Source organism: Schistocerca piceifrons, chromosome 3, assembly GCF_021461385.2.
Source record: "Schistocerca piceifrons isolate TAMUIC-IGC-003096 chromosome 3, iqSchPice1.1, whole genome shotgun sequence".
In the NCBI taxonomy this organism is placed as follows: domain Eukaryota; kingdom Metazoa; phylum Arthropoda; class Insecta; order Orthoptera; family Acrididae; genus Schistocerca; species Schistocerca piceifrons.
Window position 1 is genome coordinate 922,722,299 of NC_060140.1, and position 15,211 is coordinate 922,737,509.

The following is a 15,211-nucleotide window of genomic DNA, read 5'->3' on the forward strand; positions in this document are numbered from 1 at the left end:
ATGTGATCTACCCATCTAATCTTCAGCATTCTTCTGTAGCACCACATTTCGAAAGCTTCTATTCTCTTCTTGTCCAAACTATTTATCGTCCATGTTTCACTTCCATACATGGCTACACTCCATACGAATACTTTCAGAAATGACTTCCTGACACTTAAATCTATACTCGATGTTAACAAATTTCTCTTCTTCAGAAACGCTTTCCTTGCCATTGCCAGCCTACATTTTATATCCTCTCTACTTCGACCATCATCAGTTATTTTGCTCCCCAAATAGCAAAACTCCTTTACTACTTAAAGTGCCTTATTTCCTAATCTAATTCCCTCAGCATCACCCGACTTAATTAGACTACATTCCATTATCCTTGTTTTGTTTTTGTTGATGTTCATCTTATATCCTCCTTTCAAGACACTGTCCATTCCATTCAACTGCTCGTGCAAGTCCTTTGCTGTCTCTGACAGAATTACAATGTCATCGGCGAACCTCAAAGTTTTTATTTCTTCTCCATGAATTTTAATACCTACTCCGAATTTTTCTTTTGTTTCCTTTACTGCTTGCTCAATATACAGATTGAACAACATCGGGGAGAGGCTACAACCCTGTCTTACTCCCTTCCCAACCACTGCTTCCCTTTCATGTCCCTCGACTCTTATAACTGCCATCTGGTTTCTGTACAAATTGTAAATAGCCTTTCGCTCCCTGTATTTTACCCCTGCCCCCTTTAGAATTTGAAAGAGAGTATTCCAGTCAACATTGTCAAAAGCTTTCTCTAAGTCTACAAATGCTAGAAACGTAGGTTTGCCTTTCCTTAATCTTTCTTCTAAGATAAGTCGTAAGGTCAGTATTGCCTCACGTGTTCCAGTGTTTCTACGGAATCCAAACTGATCTTCCCCGAGGTTGGCTTCTACTAGTTTTTCCATTCGTCTGTAAAGAATTCGTGTTAGTATTTTGCAGCTGTGACTTATTAAGCTGATAGTTCGGTAATTTTCACATCTGTCAACACCTGCTTTCTTTGGGATTATAATTATTATATTCTTCTTGAAGTCTGAGGGTATTTCGCCTGTTTCATACATCTTGCTCACCAGATGGTAGAGTTTTGCCAGGACTGGCTCTCCCACGGCCGTCAGTAGTTCCAATGGAATATTGTCTACTCCGGGGGCCTTGTTTCGACTCAGGTCTTTCAGTGCTCTGTCAAACTCTTCACGCAGTATCATATCTCCCATTTCATCTTCATCTACATCCTCTTCCATTTCCATAATATTGTCCTCAAGTACATCGCCCTTGTATAGACCCTCTATATACTCCTTCCACCTTTCTGCTTTCCCTTCTTTGCTTAGAACTGGGTTTCCATCTGAGCTCTTGATATTCATACAAGTTGTTCTCTTATCTCCAAAGGTCTCTTTAATTTTCCTGTAGGCGGTATCTATCTTACCCCTAGTGAGATAGGCCTCTACATCCTTACATTTGTCCTCTAGCCATCCCTGCTTAGCCATTTTGCACTTCCTGTCGATCTCATTTTTGAGACGTTTGTATTCCTTTTTGCCTGTTTCACTTACTGCATTTTTATATTTTCTCCTTTCATCAATTAAATTCGATATTTCTTCTGTTACCCAAGGATTTCTACTAGCCCTCGTCTTTTTACCTACTTGATCCTCTGCTGCCTTCACTACTTCATCCCTTAAAGCTACCCATTCTTCTTCTACTGTATTTATTTCCCCCATTCCTCTCAAGTGCTCCCTTATGCTCTCCCTGAATCTCTGTACAACCTCTGGTTCTTTTAGTTTATCCAGGTCCCATCTCCTTAAATTCCCACCTTTTTGCAGTTTCTTCAGTTTTAATCTGCAGGTCATAACCAATAGATTGTGGTCAGAGTCCACATCTGCCCCTGGAAATGTCTTACAATTTAAAACCTGGTTCCTAAATCTCTGTCTTACCATTATATAATCTATCTGATACCCTTTAGTATCTCCAGGGTTCTTCCATGTATACAACCTTCTTTCATGATTCTTAAACCAAGTGTTAGTTATGATTATGTTGTGCTCTGTGCAAAATTCTACCAGGCGGCTTCCTCTTGCATTTCTGTCCCCCAATCCATATTCACCTACTATGTTTCCTTCTCTCCCTTTTCCTACACTCGAATTCCAGTCACCCATGACTATTAAATTTTCGTCTCCCTTCACAATCTGAATAATTTCTTTTATTTCATCATACATTTCTTCAATTTCTTCGTCATCTGCAGAGCTAGTTGGCATATAAACTTGTACTACTGTAGTAGGTGTGGGCTTCGTATCTATCTTGGCCACAATAATGCGTTCACTATGCTGTTTGTAGTAGCTTACCCGCATTCCTATTTTCCTATTCATTATTAAACCTACTCCTGCATTACCCCTATTTGATTTTGTGTTTATAACCCTGTAGTCACCTTACCAGAAGTCCTGTTCCTCCTCCCACCGAACTTCACTAATTCCCACTATATCTAACTTCAACCTATCTATTTCCCTTTTTAAATTTTCTAACCTACCTGCCCGATTAAGGGATCTGACATTCCACGCTCCGATCCGTCGAACGCCAGTTTTCTTTCTCCTGATAACGACATCCTCTTGAGTAGTCCCCGCCCGGAGATCCGAATGGGGGACTATTTTACCTCCGGAATATTTTACCCAAGAGGACGCCATCATCATGTAATCATACAGTAAAGCTGCATGCCCTCGGGAAAAATTACGGCTGTAGTTTCCCCTTGCTTTCAGCCGTTCGCAGTACCAGCACAGCAAGGCCGTTTTGGTTATTGTTACAAGGCCAGATCAGTCAATCTTCCAGACTGTTGCCCTTGCAACTACTGAAAAGGCTGCTGCCCCTCTTCAGGAACCACACGTTTGTCTGGCCTCTCAACAGATACCCCTCCGTTGTGGTTGCACCTACGGTACGGCTATCTGTATCGCTGAGGCAGGCAAGCCTCCCCACCAACGGCAAGGTCCATGGTTCATGGGGGGGGATAAAAATCCTATGCTATAATATAAACGGGAATATTACTGAAACGCTTTGTACAACATAAGCATTGTTTGTATTTACAGTAAGCTATTTAAAACAATGATACGTGTTAACAGAGGTTTCACTTGTCAGTAGGAATTGGTTTTTATTTTCTTTCTGTTTCTTCTTTGAAGCTTCTTTTGCAGCTTCTCCTACGATGGGTCGCTTGCTGAACTTCTCGGTGGAGTGACCAACTGTAGTCCCCATCATGTTGGTGTTCCAGCGGCCTTGGTAGAGTTTTTCCATCACTTTAATGTCCTGGTGAAAACGCTCTCCTTGCTCCTCACTAACATCTCCCATATTATCCGGGAAGTAATCAAGGTGACAGTTCAAAAAGTGAACTTTCAGGCTCACGAAACATCCTATAGTTTTAAACTTCTTTGACATTGTAACTATAATAGAAACAAATTCTATGTTTTTCTCATGTCCTAAAAACTTTGTAACGACTTGCTTGAATGATACACATACTTCTGTCTCATTTAAGGTCATTGTGGATCCAAAGTTAACGTCGAACATTAATTTTGTATTGTCAGGTCCGACAAAGACGCCTTCTTTTACTCCAGGTTCTGAAAGGTGTAGACACGTTTGGCAGAGATACTTAAAACACGGTCCATCTTTAGGCAAAGCCTTTACAAACTGTTTCATTAGACCTAACTTTATACGTAGAGGTGGTAGGAGTAAGTTTCTTTGATCTACAAGGTTTTTGCGCAGAATGTTCTTCTCTCCAGGTTTTAAAGACTCCCACACAGGCCGGGTTCTTTCTGCACCAGTGTTGATCCGTTGCCCTACTGTCCCATTGACACAAGAAACATGGAAATTTGGTAAAGCCACCTTGCTGACCAAGGAGCATGCACGTTACTTTTAGATCGCCACGTATCATCCAGCCATGAGCTAGAACAGCCTATTTTATTTAGCAGTATTTTTAGGTTTTCATAGCTTTCTTTTATATGTACAGAATACCTCACAGGTATAGATGCATATATGTTACCATTGTGTAATAAAACAGCCTTTAAACTAGTTTTGGGTGAATCAATAAACAGCCACCAGCCTTCACTTTTGTATTTAATACCAAACTGATTCATCAGACCAGGAATGCCTGAGAAGCACACTAAACCATCTTCTTGTTGAAAAAACTAGGAAAATTGTTGCTCTCTCTTTCTATACATGTATATGCTGGTGCCAACTGTCAATAAGTTTTTTTTTCTTTTACTCTAGAGCCAAGCAATTCAGCTTTTTCTTTCGTTAAGCCCTGAGCCATAACCTAATCGTTAAACTCTGTCTGAGTAAATAATTTGGGCTCTAGCCTTTCTGCATTACAATGAAATTCATCATCATCTTGTTCATCTAAATCACATTGTACATCAGAAAATACTTCTGTTGGAATAGAATTTAAATCATCTGGTGGTCCAGGTATTGGCAAATCTACACCATGCCCTACTGGTCGTACGGTGAACGTAAGGTTAGGGTAGCTTATCGCCTTATTGTGTTTTCGAATTATGACCAGTAATATCAACACTGCAAAAGTTACAATCACCGGAATGATTCCTTGACTCTCTCCATATCATAGGAACAGCAAATCTAAAGGCTTTTTTTCTCCTTTTTCGACCATTTTCTCTGATCTTCAACACATACATAACATACCTTATGCGGCACCCAAGATTTATCTTGATCACCAAGTTTAGATCCACACTATGATAGATAAACCATTTTCACAAAGTCTGTAACGTTTCTTTGGTGTTTTTTAATCACAAATTCACCTAAAATATAACAAAAACTGTCAGCAGAGTTTTCACAGCCACGATTAGACATTGTACTGAGCAGATGTACAGGAAACGGAAAAGTGAGGTTAGGTTGACAGTAAACAAAACACCATCTATTAACACAAAAATAGAATCGCCCCTTTTTTGCCAGCAAATGTTTTTCAGCAGTGCTACCAACTTCATCTACATTCATTACACCTCGTTTTTAAATTATTTTAACCAAATGAAAGCTGTTAAATTCTTTAAAAAATCGTGTAATTCAAAAAAATTAACTGTAAAATATGAAGTAATTGTGGGTGATACAGTTTTTTAAGTATTATAGTTGGATTTCCCACCCTAAAAACATAACATTTCTCAGAATTCCATCGTTGGCCTATGTAATCTACCCATGATCCACGTACTGCTTCCCGTGGAGTGCATCCTTCATTTAGCCAAACAGACGGAATTCGCAAGAGGCGAGACACGAGCTGTGGGATGATGGCTGAGGAAGATCAGTCCAATGAAATATTGTGAGCGCCTCTCAGGTGCGCAGACATTCGCGATGCCTTGCGTTGTCATGGAGAAAGAGTACTTCGTTTGCATTTTTGTGGCGACGAACATGTTACTTAAATGTCCTGAGGTTTGAACCATGAGGGAGGACATCACACAGAGGAAACCCTTCCGAGTCCCAGAAGGCCGTCATCATGCCTTTGCCGGCTGATAGTGCGGCTTTGAACATTTTCTTTGGACGAGAGGTGGTGTAACGCCATCTCACGTATTGCTACTATGTTTCTGGTTCGAAGAGAAAAGCCCATGTTTCATCGCCTGTGAGGATGTTCGGCAAAAACAAAAATAGTCACGATTAGCCTCGTAATTTAATAAATTTAACTGTAAAATGTGAAGTAATGGTGGGTGATACAGTTTTTTAAGAATCATATTTGGATTTCCCGCCCTAAAAAACATAACATTTTTCAGAATAACTAGAACAAAAATAGTCACGATTAGCATCGTAATGTGCCTGGTAGGTTGCACATCTGGTCCTTCGTTGCTCTTTGTCGTCTTGTGTAAGGTAGCAAGGACCCCAGACAGTATACACATTTGCGTACTGCAACTGGTGGACGAGTGTGTCTGCACTACCATCAGAGACGTCCACTTGAGCAGCGAGGTGTTTGATTGTGATCCGTCGATCACTGCCAATGACAGTGTTTGCACGTTCCAACATTGTAGGAGTCATATCTGTGTGCGTCAGGCCGGCGCGCGGAAGACCTTACAGGTTTGCGCGACCTTGTTGCGATGATGGCAGTCGCTTTTCCCAACGATTCACCGTGCTTTTGGTCACTACCACATCTCCATACACATTCTGCAAGTAGCAATTAATATCTGCAATGCTCTAGTTTCTTCCCAAAAGAAACTCAATGTCAGGTCTCTTCTTGGAACGAACATTCGTTATGTATGGCATTTTGAAGGTTACACATCGCGTAGCCATCAGTCAGAGCTCCATGAAACTGTAGGGATTGATTTGAGAATATTCCAAGGCGTCCCACAACAAATACCACATTTTTGCTACCAAAATTGTCCGAGCACGGAAATGTGTTGCATTACATACGGAAGTTTCCATTCCAGTTAAGATGCTTTCAATCCCCAGACAAATAAATTAATACATTTTTCCTCGATTATTGCACTCCTATAATTCTCCATCGGCCTTGTTACCTAACGCACACATTTGATATGTTTATGGTGATGGTGATGTTACATAGTTCAAAAAATGGTTCAAATGGCTCTGAGCACTATGGGACTTAACATCTGAGGTCACCAGTCTCCTAGACCTTAGAACTACTTAAAGCTAACTAACCTAAGGACAACACACACATCATGCCCGAGGCAGGATTCGAACCGGCGACCGTAGCGGTCCCGCGGTTCCAGACTGAAGCGCCTAGAACCGCTCGGTCACACCAGCCGGCTCCGAGCAGGCTAAATCATACGCTTTGTTACGACATAAGCATGGTTTGTGTTTACAGTAAGCTATTTAAAACAATGATACGTGTTAACAGAGGTTTCGCTTGTCAGTTGGAATTGGTACCATCCACTCGCGACCTACTGCTTGAACTGTCACATACTAACCGATCAGAGAGTCTCAATGGTACACACTAGCAGACTCTAAGAAAACGTAAGAACGTAATACGAAGCAACTAATCGGGCTGAATGGCACAAAAAGAGTGTCGGTGTGGAAACTTTTCAAAATACGATATCTTGTAAACGACTCGCACTACAACCCTTTAACAAACACTACTGACATTCTAATTTACCCTTATTTTAGTTTGTTTATGTTAATAGGCACTCTTCCATTTAAAACCGTGTACGTTTGCACAAAAAATACACGTTCTAAGTATTACAGCAATTTGTTTATTGGTTAACAATATGAGCCCCCAACTACCAATCCATTTTGTGAAAACCACACATAAATAGCATTTTCCTTTTTCAACAATATTTGCGGTGCATGTTTCAGGTGATTCACCCTGAATACGTTACTGTTCTTACTGTAGATTTAAAACGCCCAGCGTAGTAAAATTACCTAATCGTGAGATTAGGTGTTTATAAAACAACCATCTACCTCCGAAAACGACGTCCCGCTAGAAATTCACAGCGCCCGTGTACCCGTACAGGTAAAAGACTGATAAGGTAGCTGCCTGGGGATGGAGGCAGAGAGGGACGGAGTGGTGGGGGGTTAGTGGCAGAATGTGACGGGTCAGGCCGCGGGCTACAGTGGGACCTGCCACGACAACGCGCTTCCAACCCCAATTACCTGTCAGTTGTGACAGCGCATGGCTAATTAAACGTTTACTTGCCCGGTATCTCGTATAAACACACAACGTCTTTGTTTACCTTGTAAATAAAGGAGGCTTATGTAGTCTCCTAGCGGTGCGCATCTGTTTTCTACCTGTTTTTCCCTTCAAGCCAAATTTTCCGTTGATACGAAGTACGTGGAACGCCTCGGCTTCACCGCGCGTTTACCTGGAAAATGCTGTAAGCGTTCTGAGTGCGTAGGACAATTTTCTTCATATTTTCCTACTGTTGTCTGCAGCAGAAACACGGAGCTGGGTTCATTAAGAGCTGTCTCTGTGCGTCGTTTCGCTCTGGGCTCCTAAGCCAGTTACGCAACCCAGCTCTTAAAAACGGCCGAATTTCAGCTTTTGCCTCACCTTTCCCATAAAGCGCCGACTTTTCTTCGAAGTCTAGAATTAGGAATACAAAGAGAAAATTACCTGTGGAAAAATGTCACTCTCTGGAGCATCGACGTCTCTATATGCCAATCTTGTTACCTTGCTGTTCATTTTAACGGTAGAGCTTCGTCGACAGTCGGAATAAGTTGGCCAGCAATAAAGCTACGTATGAACTGTACTTTAAAATACTAATGCATAGAACAAAGCCTGCACATTACATAAATGCACACTTTTTTTTTTAATTTCGTCTCGGACAACAAACCTAGGTTTTAACGACTATCAAAAAGCATTTGACCGCATCCGCAATAAAAAAAAATTCTCGTCAACAATGGAAAAAAAGAGGTTTCTCATGTACCTATTAAATGTACTCATAGGAAAGTAGTAGACTTCAGTTGATGTATTGTATATATATTCTATTACTTAATAAAAGAATTGAATGTGTATATACGTAAAAGAGCGTACGCAATCTTGGTGGGGAAGACAACGACTATATATATATATATATATATATATATATATGGGGTAACTCACTACCTAGACATAAAGTAGTGACTGCAAAAAAGAGAGCAGGGAGAATAATTAGTGGTGTTCAGCCAAGGACGCCATGTAAACACTTATTCAACAAGTTAGGTATTTTAACTGCACCATCAGAGTACATATATTCGCTAATGAAAGTCGTTATAAATAATCCATCTCAATTCGCGAAGAACAGTGATGTTCATACATACAACACTACAGGGAAAAATGACCTTTCCTATCCGTTATTGAAGCCGTCAGTTGCTCAAAAAGGAGTACATTATTTATATATATATATATATATATATATATATATATATATATATATATTTCCCTGTAGTGTTGTATGTATGAACATCACTGTTCTTCGCGAATTGAGATGGATTATTTATAACGACTTTCGTTAGCGAATATATGTACTCTGATGATGCAGTTAAAATACCTAACTCGTTGAATAAGTGTTTACATGACGTCCTTGGCTGAACACCACTAATTATTCTCACTGCTCTCTTTTTTGCAATCAATACTTTATGTCTAGGTAGTGAGTTACGCCAAAAAACTATTCCATAAGACATTATTGAGTGGAAATAGGGAACGTACGTTAGGAGACTGATCTGTTTATTACCATGACTAGCGATTATATGTAGAGCGAAAGAAGCTGACATTAATTGATTGAGAATATCAGTTATATGCTTCTTCCAGTTCAAGTTTTCATGAATGTGAGCACCCAAAAATTTGGAAAAATCTACCCTGTTAACTGAGCCCTGTTCATATGCTACATCAACTGTCGGTATGACTCTATTCGGTGTACAGAACTGGATATATTGAGTTTTTTCAAAATTAAGGGAGAGTCAATTTTCTGAGAACCACTTAATAATTCTTTGAAAGACATTGTTAACTATATCTTGAGCTGCTTTTTCTGGACTGGGATTTATTATACCACTCGTGTCATCTGGAAAATCTACTAGTTCTGCTTGCCGAACGTTAAGTGAGAGGTCATTCACATGAATAAGGAACAGCAAAGGACTCAAAATTGAACCCTGTGGGACTCCCTTTGTGATAACTCCCCATTCACTAGGGGAGAACTTACCACCCTTCCAACATTATTTGTGTTATTCAGCACAACTTTTTGCTTTCTGTTTGTTAAGTATGATTCAAATCTGCTGTGTGTATAGCCTTCAATTCCATAAAACCTGAGTTTTTCTAAGAGCGTGACATGATCCACACAGACAAATGCCTTGGAAAGAACACAAAAAATACCAACTGGCGAAAATTTGTTACTTATGGCTTGCACAATTTGATGGGTAAATGTGTAGATAGCATTCTCAGTCGAGTAACCCTTCTCGAATCCGACCTGTGACATGTGGAGTAAATTAGTTTCACTTAAACGTGAGACTACTCTTAAATAGACAACTTTTTCGAACATTTTAGAAAATAAAGTCAGCAATGACATTGGTCTATAATTATTTAAGTCACTGTTGTGGCCTTTCTTCAAATGGTTCTAATGGCTCTGAGCACAATGGGACAGCTGAGGTCATCAGTCCCCTAGAACTTAGAACTACTTAAAGCTAACTAAACTAAGAACATCACACACATCCATGCCGACCGGCGTCCCCTTTCTTATCAAGAGGTTTGGCTGTTGCGTATTTCAATCTGTCTGGAAAAATTCCCTGTGCCAGTGAAGCATTACATATATCACTGAGGACTCCACTTTTTAAATTTGAACAACACTTCAAATTTCTGTTAGAGACTCCATCAGCACCACATGAGCTCTTCTTTATTTATAATTCCGTCATTTTCCGTGGGGGATTTTGGTGCTATTTCTAAATGCCTAAATTTCTGTGGAATAACATTTTAACATATTTTTGCTCCTTCAACTGAACTCTTTAACCCTATTTTTATAAATAATTGAAAAGCCACAATCCCTTCAATATCCTTTACTAGATGACCGGTTTCAGCACTCTGAAGGTGCCACCATCGGTTCTGATACGTGGATTAACATTTATAAAACCATATGGGCATCATGACACATGCAGCAGACCATCTGATAAAAATCATTGTCACAACCAATAAAAAATAATAAAAAACTGCTCTAATGGTCGTCCTTTCCATGAAGTATAAAACTTTAGTCACCAGATGAAACTACCACTGTCCGCCTAACACCGGTCGGTATGATGACTGCCCTATTCCTAATAGCGAAATGACCTACTATCCTGCCACACACGAGATGGAAACTTTACAGCAGATACTAGACTGAAACAACCAAACAAAAATTCTAGCTCATTTTACCTATCTGTATCTTTTGAGAAATCTACATTAAAATCACCACAAACCAGTAAATGCTTCTTTTTGTCTGACAGGTAGCTCAATAATGCCTCTAGATTTTTCATGAATAGCTGAAAGTTACCTTGAGGGGATCTGTAGATTGTTGTAATTACTATAGCTGTATATTGCAGTAGCAACTCACATGCCCATGCGTCTAAGGTCAGATCTACACAAAAACTATTTATTTCAGTATTTTGGACATTGTGTCCAGTTTTAAGTAGCAACTCCCCCTTTTTCCATGTTGACTCTACATGAATAAGATTTTAATATGTAATCCCTTAAATTTAACTTCTCCATTCCCGCAGTTACATGGTGTTCAGGGAGACACAAAACATCTATACCTTCAGAATTTACCCCATTTTCTAGGCATAGAAGAATCGCTTCTGTATTATCTATCAATCCTCTAGTGTCCTGATGAAAAACACAAATTTTATTTCTTTGGATACTGCTACAGACATTATGGCACTGTTCTGTTTTACTCTCTTTCAATACTCTCTGTCTGTAACCTGACTCTAACCTTAAAAGTGTGTCCTTCTGACTCCGGTAATCACAGGTATTTTGCCTTGTGTGCATGTGGCCCCCCTTACATTTTCTGCAAGATGATCAACTAATTTATCCTTCGCTGCACGGGATTAGCCGATTGGTCTAAGGCGCTGCAGTCGTGGACTCTGCGGCTGGTCCCAGCGGAGGTTCGAATCCTCCCTCGGGCATGGGTGTGTGTGTGTGTCTGTCTGTCTGTCCTTAAGATACTTTCGGTTAAGTAGTGTGTAAGCTTAGGGACTGATGACGTTAGCAGTTAAGTCCCACAAGATTTCACACACATTTGAACATTTAATCTATCCTTCCCCCTTCTACTCAGGTGCAGGCCATGACTTACATTACTAGCCACCAAGGTCACCATACGTGACTGTATGTGATTATTTCTTGTCAGCGTTTATAAAAGACTCTGTTTATGCATCTCCGTTACCAGCAACAGTGAATGAATTGAGACATCGCATAACAGCAGCTGTGGAAGTTATAACCCAAGACATGCTCGCTGCAGTGTGGGAACAGTTTGGATACCGCATTGACATATGCCGTGAATCTCAAGGGTGGCATATTGAACATCTATGAAAAGCTATGAAAAAAGAACTTTTTGATTTTCTCGTTCATCAAAAAACGAAATTGATTGTATATTATTTTCAGAAATATAGATGTGCAAAATCGGATGATTCTTTTTGATACACCCTTTATTTCTGACTTTCCTGTGATCTACACTCTGCTACTCTCCCCCCTTCTTACCCCCTATTGCCTGTTGAATCAAACCCTGCCATTAGCTTCATTCATAACTAAAACTGAACTTTCGTGATCGTCCCATTTTATGCGGTCAGCCATTGCATTTGTACGACATGACTGACTACGGGGTACAACAAAAGTACGTATCGAAACATATATTTACTATTGTAAGGGGCGATCCAAAAGTTTCGGTTCGAAGACGTCGCTACAGAGTGAATGCAACTTATCGTGAATCCGATGCTGGTATATAAGTATCGACACGTAGGCAACGGATTAGTGTAGCATTCGAGACTTTACGACGTGCGTGCGGTAAATGGAGAAACGTGAACTATGGCGACGTTATTGCCAAATGCGTCCAGAAATGTCCAACGTGCTGTTATTCTTTGCCTGACTGCTGAAGAATTAACCCTGGTGGCTATCCACAGGAGAATGAAGAACGTATATGGGGCAGCAAGTCTGTCGAAAGCCATCGTTGTGGAATGGTGCACTAAGTTCCGAGAGACACCGGTCCATCTGTGAGGCCGACCTCGTCTATTGTTAACAACAACAAGATACTCGAGCAACCGTCCGATTGTTATGATCTCTTCCCAGACGATTTGCATACATTTAGTCCCTTAAAAGAGCCCTTGAAGGGTCGATAATTCCGGTCGCACTTGCAAGGTCAGCATATACTTACGGACCACTTTACGCAGCAGGAACCGTGTTTTACCAAACAGGTATCTTCAACCGGTGCTCACGTGATTTTCCCTGATTGGCTTACTGATTCTGGACTGTATGGCCATCGAGCAGAAACTTTTGATCGGTGCTTATAGAATTAAAGGCAGTCCAGTGCATTTGGCTTCATCAAATTCTCCCACGAGTGAAAGACAATGGAGACACCCCATATCTATTGTATAGCCTTCATCGGACATCGGTTTCTGATAAAGAATTTCATTGAAGTATTCTGGGCACTTTTATTACACTGCCGAATTCAGTGCAATGAGACGTTACGGTCCAAGCTACTGGTACGAGATTTCTTACCATGTTTATTGCCCTACTACCACTGGTCAACTTAAGAGTCGTACATTGCGCGACAGTAAAGAGAAATTCTTATTTAAATGACAGAATCATAAAAACGTTTTACTGCAAAAAAAAAAAAAAATATATATAGCAATGACCTGTTTCCTTACAGTATCGTGCATGAGACTATCTTGGAAGTGTCGGATGTGAGCTTGGGAGTTAATATTCTATACTGCTTCAGTATTTTGTCATTAAGTGTACATACACTCATCTAACATTGCTTCCCTCATTGTCAGCAATCACTAGACCAGTAATGTGCGCTTGTATTTCTGATGGTGGTACACCGAAGACAGAATGAATGTTTGACCAGTTATTCTATCCTTCGGCATGCTCCACAATCAAACTAAATACCAAAAGCTTCATTTATGAAGTAGTTTCCTCGAAACTAGATGGTACCCAATTTTTAGAACCCAACAGAAATAACAAAATACCGCCGTCTTCAGAATCGTGTACAATTTTACAGCACTTCTCTCCATACAGAGCAATATTCTTTAGACGTCCAACCAAAGTGTATATTTCAACTACTAAACGGGTCAGTGGAAGAAGCTTTAAAGTCTCAACTTACGAAAGATTACAGGGTTCACATTATCTGTCGTATATTCCAAAGCACGATATTCTGGTAGTAAATACTTCAATACGCAACGTTGGGATGCACTGCTTACTACAAAAAATGATCTGTCTTATGGTATCTAATCTATGGTTTTGTCTACGAATTAATTGAAGCATGTAATGTACAACATCTTAAAAAACCATTTTGTGGTTTGGCACCATCTTCTGACGACGACTTCAATTATTCAGTGACACTGCATTGAATATGTCTGTTTATGTCTCGAAATACCTGAGTTTCACACCTTTAAACTGTATCTCCAATTTCTGGCGAAACAGACCGTTTATTTTCGCTTTACGCCTTCCAGAAGCATAAAACTTGTTTCCAGACATTTCAACTGTCGAAAGTACCGAGTTAAGAAAAGCTCTAACCAAGCGTAAGTTTGTAAATAAAGGTAACGCTCCGAATACAGGATTACATTGGGGAATATTTAATAGAGTCTCTAGGCGTATCTTCTAAGGCGACTGTCATCTCCCAAAATATGTACGTACAGTTTTTTTTCTGAATGCAGGTTCTGTATAAACATTTGATGAAATATGAGCGAGGCTGCGTGATGTCAGATTTTTAAGGTAGCTCTTAAACAGCCCATAACGTCTAGCGTAGCTCGTTGACTACTTGTCTCTTCAAAAAACTCGCTTTTTGCAAACGAATTGGTTTGCAGTGAACTTAAAGCAAACAATGGGATAGTTTCTCCGAAAGGGACAGTTCCATTATCTTTCCCCAATCCGACTCAACCTGAGTTCCAGTTCTTTCTTTAATGAAGTCGCCGTAGACGGGAGTTTGACAACTGTTTTTATTAAAAATGAACTCTTAAATAGAGATACAAACCGGAAAGTAAAGAGAAATTTGAAGGTAGGAGACATTTTGGTGAATTTTATACTCTCCAGCAAAATTTTTCGGTTCCGCATGTCACACACTGTCTGATCACATGCACCCTGACAGTCCCCGTAATACGGAATTGCCAACTAGATGTGATTAGAGGCGGACCTACAATTACGATTATCAAAGAAGAGGAGGAGTATTTTGTTACCAATAGAAATCCAGTAACAGCAAACAACATCTGTCAGGAGACCTCTGTGGCTTCGAAGGTGCGTTAGTCATTGGGTGTCACCAAAAATAACTAACCCATCCAGTATATATTAACCCTTCTACAGATGCGCACGTCGACAGCTGGTAATGTGATTCTGAGATGGAAACGCGAAGGAGCAACCACGGCTAAATCGAGACCACGTAGACCTCATCTTCGGAAGAACAGGGGCTGTCGAACACTGAGGCGGGAATCTCTAGTGTGTTCCAAAGTACTACCAACAGTCCAGATGGCACAGTGACTGCTAGCGCAGTGATTGTGCAGAGGGTATCAAAAACAATGGGAGGTACAATAGTAGAGCACTTCTTCATACGACGCACATTTCTGTAGTCGATGCTAAGCGATGCTTGAAGTG